Below are 11,800 nucleotides of genomic sequence, written 5' to 3'. Positions count from 1 at the left end.
TTATTTATTCTATACACAGTTATATTATTATTTTGTATAATATGCATTATGATTATTTTATTAATCATAAAAAATTATCATAGATAAAATAATAGATAAATAAAAAAATCAAATCAAAAGTTATCGGTTTCTTTTCTCACAGCAAGAGCAGCACGGTCAAGTTATTTATTTTAAAATTATGGCTGTAGTGAATTTACAGTCTGTTAATAGTGACGATAATCATGAAACTCAACTGAATGCTGCAGTAGGTACACAGTAGAAAATGATGAATGAACAAAAATTCACATTCCCATTTCTTATTCAAAAGAAACTGCGGATGTCGCATATAGATTATACACGCGCCGTTCGCTGAACAGAGAATCTTTGGAGCATATCCGTGAAGATCGAGTTAAAATTTGAAGCACAATAGTCAAAATCTGCTTTTCTGTTTTGAAAAATCAAGGCGAGGGGTTGTGGGCAAATGCCTTTACCACACAATGTTTGCTTGATTTTCTTGAAAAACCAGAGCTAGTCTGTAAATTCTTTGCTATCACGAGAAGCTTTTCACATCTCATAGCCTAAAACGATCATTATACATAACAGCAGTAAGGGTGCGCAACTCTGGCACATGATCAATAAGTTGATTTAATACGTCACCATTCTCGGGATTTTCGAAGGGAATTTCTCTGATTCGTTATTAGGTAGACCTGTGTTTGGCTGACTATATCTCAGCTTCTGTTGGGTCAATCTCCTTGATTTTTTAGAACATCAGTCAACACCTCAAGATAACTAATAAAGCATAATAATATTATGCTATCTTTATTCTTTAATAACCATCATAGCTTCACATAGCTTCAGCAATGTACATAGTATAGATACATTGAGTTTTTGCACAGCTCCTTGTTAACATATCAGAAACTTAAAACATATAACATAATTTTTATAGATAGGCTGCGAAGTAAAAATAAATTGTGTATGTCTTATGCTGCCAAATCAAGTTACATGTAAGTTGACGCATGGATGGCAGTGAAAGGGTTGAAACAACTTTAGGCTTTCTGTAGTCTAAAGGAGGTCTCGTGCCGGGGTTGCTCATTCACCTTAAAGCTTCTTTCTTACTATAACTAAGATAGCCTTGGTTACTGCATTCAGAGGTCTGCTGATTCTTGTGGTGTCGGAATCTACAATTCCTGCCAACGCTGCCACTAGTTTAAAAGAAGTGACTGTGTTTTTCTACTTCTTTCTGATAATCAAGCAACTTGAGTAAAAAACCATGATAATATACACTTTGCAAATATTTATAGCTACAGTTGAAAATATAATCAAAGTAGAATGAACTGAATTATGTGAAACTTTTAGGTACTCTGCTTTCCTCGGCTCATCTAGGATCCTATGGTTTTTTGCGTCGGCCTCGCTTCTTGGTTGGAGGTCCATTTCAGTAGTTGAGCTTTGATGACTAGAAGTTTAATCAAGAGTGGAGTTTTTGGTCGAATGAGGCTTTGGCTAATTCTTGGCATAGGTCAATATGCCCTCATCTTTCTCTTGTAGTTTGGTCTTGGGTTTGGCTAATGGCCACTACAATATATTAAATAACGAGTCTTAGAAAAATAGTCAAAGGAAGAAAGTGACAACCTATGCAATGCAGTTTCTTATTTTTATAAATTGTGTTAAATTTTCTCTCAGCATGCTCAATGAAATATACTTTATTTAGTTTAAAGTGATGACAAAGGATAAAGAATGGCTCAGGCAAAACTTAACGATCAGTTGCTTGCAAAAACAATTCTGGACTCAGTGCGCACTAGAACTTAAATACTCAGGTATTTTAACTGAAGGGGTAGGCTTTTTTATTTGAGAAAACACAAAACTCAAAAGCCAAATTATTTTATATTTCATTAGAAAACTTAGTAATTTGTGATAAAATTTGAGTATTTCAGGTCTGATTCATTTTACACAAACCTACATTTATTTACAGTTCTTTTTAAATTTCAAATAACTAAGTAAAGGAATAAAAAGAACCTTACTTATATGTGTTGCTTTTGCAAGAAAATTGGATTAATAGATATCTCAAATTTTATATTTTTTCGGAATGAGATAGAAAACCAAAGTTCTTCTTAAATATGTTTCAAAGCCATGTCGTTATTTCTTTTAGGAACAAATATGTATAAATGATCGATTTGACAAGAACTGTTGTTAGTAATATTTGTACAAAACATACCATTACTAAGTAGAAAATCTTAGTAAAACACTTCATTGAATGATAAATCCGTTGAGATCATTCATATTTTTAGAAACTTTAAATTTACTTGACTGAATTTTTGCTATGTAGATTTTTTGCAGTTTGAAATAAAGCCCATTTTAGTCATACAATATTCATGAATGTTTTTAAATACTTAGATATCTGTCTTGCATGCCAAAAATATTAGTTAGAGTAGCAACAACACTTTTTATTTTTGACTTGTCCTGCAAATAAGATTAAATATAATAAAGTATACTGAGTTGAAGCAATTATGTTGTTTTGTTAGAGAGTAATGATGACACACCAGACTCTGTGCAAAAGGTACAATCAGAAGACATTGGTAGGTACTTAGCTTTCAATTCTTACAACTTGATAAGCAAAGGTTCAATCAGTTAAGTTTATGCCAGCTAAATTATAATAGCTTCTGTCTGACTACGGAAAGAGATTAGGTCTCACACAATCTGTTTTTGCCACAAATGGCTTGTTACATTATGTTAGCTGCAATCGGTACAATATTGACGTAGACACAAATATCATAGATATACAATCAGCCAGATGGCTAGGCTACAGCTAACCGGCCAGTATCAGATACACACAAAAAGCAGATGATCTTGAAATTGGTAGTGCTTGTTCGATATCCAAAAAAATAAAAAAGGGCACACATTGCTCTTTGAATTTAGAATAGCAATGTTTGTAGCTCACATTTGTACTACGTTAAAATATAATTTTTTTGCATATATATGTATCACCTTAGCCTATTGCTATGCCTACTGACTATTGCAAGCACTCTCAAAGTTGTTGGCTATGACTGCCTAGACTTTCAACCCCGGCATGTAAAAGACTAGCAAAAAATACCTTCTTTAACAGTGATGCAACAGTGGGTTAACCTAAAAACTTAAATCCAGTAATAATAGCAAACTTAGTATTTGGGGACTCAAAAGAAAAGACTGCACCTGGTCTTGTGTTTAGTTAAAGCCTTTTCTTTTGGAGCAATGAAGCACATCGAGTGCAAGGAGAAAAGAAAAATTAAAAGTTTTCTGGTACAGCAGTACAAGTAATATTGAATTTTATACCAGTCGCTTTCAGTAAGTAGCTAACGCAAATCAGCAAAAAGACGAAGGTACCTTAATGTTTCTTTGGGAGATGCTCAATGAGAAAACCCATAATTGTAAATAAGGGATTGAGTGGTAGTAATGCTTCATATTTTATGGATTTAATTCAAACTCTCTATGAAACGATCTCAGAGCAAGTTGACTGCCCTAAAAAGAGGCAGCCATACTTTACTGCACGGTCATGCCATACAAAATGTAACGTCTGGTTTGTATCATTCATGTGTTGTAAATTGTAAATTAAGATGTTCTCAGATGAATTTAAGTAAAATTCTATCAATAAAAATGGAAAATAATGTAGCTAAACATTTATATAAAAAACAAGTTTATTAAAACCATGCTGTACCATAAATTTTATTTGTATTTCATAAATATATATAAAAATTATTGCCATTCCACAGCTTTAAATATAAGCCAATTAATCTTCTTTTGATTTCCAATAGGCACCACTATTGTGGTATTGGTCCTGACTCTGTCTACCATAGGATGTACAGTAGGTGTTCTAACAGTTGCTTACAATGGACTCTACCAGGACATGAAAATATACAGAAGAAGGTATGAGCTAATTTATTTGAATCTATTTGATTTTCATACAGCGTTTTGGCTAAAACTGTACCACTACAGCAGAACCATTTTACCAAGCAAATGTCTGTAATTTTACTTGGCTGAGACATAACCGCAGTTGCTGAGTAGCAACATTAATTGAATTTGTGTAGGCCTATGCAATAAATTTAAAAGTTATTTTTTATGATAAAAAACGTTTATTTAAAAAAAATCAGTATTTACAGTTAAACATATTAAAAGTTAAAACGTTAAAAATCCTAAACTATTTTCTGACTATAATAAACATAAATAAGTTTACTTTGTTCTAAGTCTAATGATAATTTTTTTAAAAGCGGATTAAAAAGTTGTGTAAAACTAAGAGTTTACATGCTCAGAGAGTTGGGCAAAAAACAATAACAGCAATAATACATTTAACAAAGACAAACGCGCAAATTTAAAAACTATTTTAGTAATGGAAATAATTTCATAACACCAAATGAGATAATAATTTAGTATTGACAGCGTGATTAGGCAGCTTCATGTTAGATTGAGGAGGATATTAAAGATGATCATCTAAAGCATATAATGAGTATTTTACCACCCATAATGAGAGTGAGAGCATCCAAAGTTGGTAAAAGGTTAATTATGTAATAAGCCGTATTCTAGTGTTGATACATTAATGTATTCACAGAGAGCTAATTAAAAAGTGCTGAAAGAATAATTATTCATGTGTATAACTAAAGTGTTAGGTATCTAGTTTGTGCAAGCTTTGTAAACTTTGTCCTAATTTTTTTATTTTGTATTTAACTTGTTCCTATTATTAGTTTAGCTTGGCTGCTAGTTGTAAAAACATTTCTGGCATGCCACAAGTCAGTGTTAGAAAGGAACCAAACAAACAAGTGTAATGATAACAACAGTGAAGTCATAAATTAGGTCTTAGGTATGATGCAATTTCTCATGATTTGTTATAAAGTATACATGACGTATTTCTAAGTGGATGTAATTTATCTTGATATATTGAAGAATACTAACAAGTTTATTAACATAAAACATAATACTTTTTATCAACTAGAAATTTCACTGTCATACAGCCCACGACCAAAGTGATAATGGAAAAAGGAAAGGGTACTTTTGGTTGTTGAAAAAGTAGTTCTCAGCAAAAATTGACAGAGTATAGTGTAAATGAGACTTGTTTGAAATATAAATGTTCTAGAAATAGCTTGACAAGCTTGGTTTAATGCAATAATAAATCACACCTAATCACACAAACAATCACACCTAATCTACTACTAACTCAAACCTTTTTGACAACGATAAAAAAAATAATAATTTAAGCTGCAGGCCTAACCTACTGTAATGTATGTATTTTACCAACAGCGATAAGGTAATATGTTTATTATAACACTGAAATGCAAAAGTAGAAGTAAAATGGCAAGCTACTGTGTACTATACACAGTTTGAAAGCTGGTTGTTTTGAATGTAGAATGGTATTGATAGCAATCTTTAACAGAAAGTAAGTATGAGCGTTCACGCGTCTGGAAGTTTTCTGCAAACCGCAGCAACTAAAATAAAAAATGTTCTCGTCATAAAGGGGCGTTGTAGTTTGGCCCTAGCTTGTACATAAGTTGTAAATATTTTCAGCTAACATTTTAAATAATGAAACCTTCAGTGATTGGACAAAAAAAGATAGGCTGATAAACTGTGTACCACAATTTCGTACCTGTAATTCGGTCTATGCCTCAAACGGTCTACGTTGATTACAGAAACCTTCGAATAAATTTGATTACAAGTAAACAATGCCATAGACTGGTAAAATGAGCATGGGTTTCTTGTGAAATGCGCACTGCTAAATAGTTCTACTATTTGTCGCACGGCTTTATTGGCGTATCGTAGGCCGGTCTTAACTTTTATTAAACCAAGCTTTTCAAGCGTTTTGTGGCAATTTGTGTCCAAATTAATCTGTCTATTTGTGTATAATCCGATCAGATGGGTAAGTTTTAAGATAATGCCGACGGTTTACAAAAACTTGGTAGCATATTTAAATAGGTTTAAATGTGCTTTGTATTGTTATTATACTTTTACGACTTTACAAAACAATGGTTAAATTTGATGATGAGATTTTAAAACAAGGGTTCGTCTCATTGTTGATGAATAATTTTTGTAAGTTGTGTGCACATGCATTTATAATAAAAACTCCCAAACTTCGCATTCGTTCGTTTGGTCGTGGGACAATGTTTCATATAAAATGTGTTCGCGTTTCTGTTACAGAAGGAAAACAATGCCTATTTCTGACCCGGATGAAGTGCTAGAAAATGTCAAGCAGAATGACCATCAGACAGATACAGTTTTGGCCACCAGAACCATTGCTTCTCAAAACCTGTGATAACAAATACAGTTAGATTGATCAATTTATTGCATACAATAAAGGTTATGTTTTATATCTCCAAATAAAATCTTATTCAGACATACACTGCATTCTCAAGTCACTATAGTTACATTAATAAACAAGGTGAGTCAAATAATTGAAAAGCTTTTGTACAATAGGGTGGAAGTCAAATTATTTTGATCTTAAAATATTTTTAGCCTAAGCACACAAATCTGAAAACGTATAGCAAAATGATTACATTAAGAAAATGAATTTGTTTTCCTATAACTAATACTTAATCTATATTAGGCCCCAAAGTAAAGGTACATTAAGAAGATGAAATTTTTTAAAAGCTGACGTACTTATTTTTTTATGAAATCATGGTCTATAGACTCATTAACTAGTATTTTCAGCTAAAAATTTTGTTTCAGTTTGTCAGCTTTAGGCCATCTTCAAATGCTATTAATTCTTTCAGTAAATGAGTTAAAATCTGCACGAATTGTTTCTTATATGTTAAATATGACCTAAAAACTTGTTTAAAAAGCAAAAATACTTCCATTGCAACAACAAAGCACATTTATTCTTAAATACTTGACGTAATCTATGTAAGGTATCTGTTGTACTTACCATAGATGTAACATCTGACTTTTGTTAGTAAACGTGACATTGAATTGAATTTCCAAATATATACGCATTATAAATTTACTTCTAAGTGGCAGACTTTCGACTGCTAACAATCAAATAGTAAAGCAATGTATCAGATTGACTGAAGCTGAGAGTTTGCTGATACAACAATATTAGAACTCAAATGTTTCCATTTAATATACCGGGAAAACCTCTAATGGAACGCTATGGCACTGTACTTTTAAACTTCTAAAATGGCAGTCAATTGGAGGCAGCGTTTAAATAATGGCTAACATTGTATATTTAAAAAACATCCTTGAATTTTTGGGAAAAAAAAATTAGCTTTTTCACTGGTGAAGAGAATGTCAAGTATATTTTACTCTCTTTTTCCGGTAGACATTTTTGATGCAATGAATCTGCTAATTTTCCACCTATTTGTCACATATCTCTTAATAAAGATGTATTAAGAAGCCAAAAAAACTACCAGATAGTATATATTGCTTGCAATTAATCCGGGGTGATATTATAGCCTAGGCCCCACTGTGCAATCTGTGGACATGTGAATTTCTATTTCATTCTAAATTTGAAGACATTTTTATAGAATTATAATTATGTTTGTTGCATAAGTATTCATTCACAAGTTTGCTACAGTTCGCAACCAGACATTGTTTTTTATGCACAATAGAAAAGGAGTTATGAGAGTCGATCTATTGTAGGCCATGTTAAGATTACGGCAATAATGCTGTTTATGAGTTGTGCTGTTTATGCAAATTTGCAAAATTATGAGTTGTGTAATGCTAATCAATCACATTCTACAAATATACATATTCATGAACAAGTGAAATAAACAAACCATACTGATATAACGTTCAGAAACAAAAAATAATGTTTTTTAAACAAAAATGTCTGTATCATTTGCTTGGATAGAACAGAACGCGGGAACCAGCATCTTCTGGTTGTCCAATACCTTCCACAATATCTTTTTACCTAAAACTTTTTCTGCTGACTTAGTGAATATGAGAGTTCAGACCATTTTAGACAGAGGAACATCCTTGTTTTAGCGCAAACGCAATGCTCTCTAAACTCAGCCTTTACTGTAAAATTAGTTGGTTATCCACTATCGTAAATGAAAACCGATTTTTACATGCATCGAAGTATCAAGATTGCGTTGAAAAGCAAACTACTATTAGCTTGAAGCTGTTGATAATTATTTCTATAGTGTTGCTTTCAAGCTTTCAGCAAAAAACGACAAGCTTTAAAGTTGAACAACAAAGGAATTCATGTTTATAAATGTAATTGATTAATTTTTAATACAATCAAAAGATCAATTTCTTAATCAATTTCTAAAGATTAAAGATTGTCAAAGTGGTGATTAAATGGAGGTGGTTTTCAAAAAGGAGTGGCAATGTATGGTTCATTTCTTCTTTCACAGTGGCTGTCAAATAGAGGTAGCGTTCAAATAGATGTGGAGTTAAGACGTTTTACAGTATTACAGTAAATTTCATAGAACTTCAAGTTTAAAAGGTAAAAAACTTTGACCTGAAAAATATGCTTACATGTACTCGTTTACATATGTATATGTAAATTCATTCAAAAATTACAATAAACAATTTCTACATGTGTATTTCATTAAGAAGGAGAAGGTTAGGTAACATTAGATTGGATACACTATAAACAAACAATCAAAATGTTAATATTATACCTAAATCTGTTTTACAAACGTCATTTCTTTTGCAATTCTATCTAGATAAATTACAAGCACATGGAATAGAGGATTCCACAAAATTGTAGTCGGATAAGACGAATCCTCAAAACACTTCTGTTTTGAGTCGAACTGATATCTGTGTCTCTGGTAGATGAAGGAGCTACAAATAGTATTTAATGGCTAAAGAGTCATACAGAATTTTGGTGACAACGATGTGGAAATGAAGTAGCTTTCACCATACTGTTGAGCAGTTTAGGCATATGCAATTTTTGGTTTAAACGGCTAACGTTTAAGTCCCCAAAAAAGGCGACTGAATGTGTCAAGATTTTATCTAGTCTAAGCTGTTTATTGCAACTAGGTATGCGTTTGTTCATTTAGGTTTTCATTCCTACTGGTAAATAAATGTCACAAACAAAATCACACAGCTAAATCACACAAAAAAGGTGAATTGGTTTAATCAAGTAATTTGCTACCCAAAATTAATTCTTTTTTTAAACCGTATCTCCAACAAATTTCTGAATAAAAAACTAAAGTTTGAAGCTAGTAAACTCTTTCTCTAAACGTTGTGAAATAGAATACAGAACAGACATGGTTACTGTTGAATCCCAGCTATTTTATGCTTTAAATACACATCTTAGAGTTATGTGTATGTATGTTTGTCTGTATGTTTGTCTGTATGTTTGTCTGTATTTGTGTATGTATGTGTGTCTGTATGTTTGTCTGTATGTGTGTTTGTATGTTTGTCTGTATGTTTGTCCATATTTGTGTATGTATGTGTGTGTGTATGTTTGTCTGTATGTGTGTCTGTATGTTTGTCTGTATGTTTGTCCATATTTGTGTATGTATGTTTGTCTGTATGTTTGTCTGTATGTTTGTCTGTATGTGTGTCTGTATGTTTGTCTGTACATTTGTCCGTATTTGTGTATGTATGTGTGTCTGTATGTTTGTCTGAATGTGTGTCTGTATGTTTGTCTGTATGTTTGTCCATATTTGTGTATGTATGTTTGTCTGTATGTTTGTCTGTATGTTTGTCTGCATGTTTGTTTGTATGTGTGTCTGTATGTGTGTATCCTTCGGTTTGTTTGGATGCAGCTATTAAAGTCTTGGAATTTAAAACTCTCATTCTTGTGGAATTAAACATTTTAAATATTTTAATTGCTAGTTGCACACTCTGCCTACAGCCACCAAGCTACTCTGTTTTGTAAGGTTATTTTGCTTTTATCGCACACCGAATACCTTTTTTGTCGTATGGCACTAGCTAAATGATGTATCAATTAAAACTCTATTAACTCTATGAAACACAATGTTTGTCTAGGACTAGTTGGTTTCCCGCCTTACAATACTAAGGAACCATTTTTTTAAATTAAATTTGATGACTGTATTTCATTTTGGCATCAACCATTATGATGAAAACAGGTTCGCAAACAGATAAGTGATAGAATTTTAGTTGAAAGTTTATTAAAGTTTATACTAAAAATTATTTTGATTTTGGTTTTAGTAAGCTAAATTTGTTTAAGTTATAGCCAGTGTTTATGTTAAGTTACTGGTAAGATAAGAACTCTCCATGCAGTGCCTTGTAATGTTAGATTTTCTTGCAGATCATTACCACAAAATGCACTAAATTTATCGCAGCAGGTAACTATAGTCACTAAAGTTAACATATGGTTTTGTTACTACTTTTTAGCTTATGAAGATTGTGATGCATTTGACATGAAGGTGGTTGCCTTATACAATTAATATGAATTTCTAGATAAATCCGTATGTCTATACAATATTTTCCGTTATGATACCAACACTTAAATGAACAAAAACTAAATAATCGTATACAAAACAGTTGTTCATTTAAATCGTAGCAAAAAAGTTTCTTTTTAGTGATTACCTGCTTACTATTTTAAATTTTTCCTTAAAAACTTTAAAATTTTTATTTTTTTCTCAATTTATTTTTACAAAAACCTTATTTCATGATATGAAATTCAAAAGATAAGCTGTTTAAAAATATTTTAAAATCATTACACAGTTTTAATTTTTTTTAAATTAATTTGAACTGCCCAAAACAGATTTCCCATGATATGAAGTGTAAAATTTACAATGGTTAATGTTGTTTGTGTTAAATAGAAAACCCTTTCTGTCTAAAGACCTTTTTATGACCCGAGCAATGCAGGGCATTCGAGGAATTCTAATATATAATGTATATAGAGTATGTTACCAAAATTTTAGAATTAAGACCTGAAGACTTTCATAAAATGTCATTGTTTATAAGACAGTCAGCGGCGATCCACTTTGAATGCTTTCAGACTGGATATTCTATCGAAAAATAAATAACCGAGTTGTATCTAAGATATCATTTTCTTCTTTGCTTATTATCCAAGACTAACAACAAATAAAAAAACAATTTTCAATTTTTCACAAGATATGCTAAAAGAGGAGAATTGTTAAACACTTATCATTGTTTATTAAACAGTTAGAAATTCCAGACACGACACACAAAAATTTTACCCAGCATGTGCCCAGACGTAATTTCTAATAGGTAACGTAACCTGCAAAGCAAAATCAGTTCAAAGTTAACTGTTCTTTTTTTGTTAAAATCTCTCCTACCATAAATCAAGAAAAAGTAATTGTGGGCCAATCATTTATTTTTTTCGTATCAACGCACACCGGAACAAGGAAAAATAGCCTCTTTCTAGATCAGAATCAAAATTAGCATTTATTAATGTGGCATTTAATGAAAAAGTAGAGCACTATTCTTCAAGCAGTCTTCTACAATTATAGCTTTCAAATAGAGGTTTGGCAGTTTTTGTTGTTTTTGGAGTTGTATGAGCAGAAGCATCACTCCTTAGGTTGACAGTCGGATTTTATAGCTATGAGACCGGGCTGGTTACTTTCATCAAGCAACTCTCTTGCACTTTAAGCAACTTGTGAGGCACTTGGTTGCTCAGCATGTTTGCGGTGCACCCAGTATCAATCGGAATTTGGATAGCCCACCACTTAGCTTTTAGGAAAAGAAATAGCTTGCCTAATTGGGAAGGTCCGAAGCTTGCGCGCTGATTGGTTTGGTACCATCATTGGCTCCCGAGGCAAGATCTCAAGTATGTATAGATATTATACATAAAAATTGTATATTCAGTCATGCATGTAAATATTCAGCTATATATACGAGATTAGTTTTCAGCGTTGCACTAGTATTAAAAATCAGCTGATAAACAGTAATAACATTGCCACACTGATTAACTTAGTTTCTAAAA

Source organism: Watersipora subatra, chromosome 6 (assembly GCF_963576615.1).
Source record: "Watersipora subatra chromosome 6, tzWatSuba1.1, whole genome shotgun sequence".
Lineage (NCBI taxonomy): Eukaryota > Metazoa > Bryozoa > Gymnolaemata > Cheilostomatida > Watersiporidae > Watersipora > Watersipora subatra.
Note: the sequence above shows the minus strand (reverse complement) of the source record.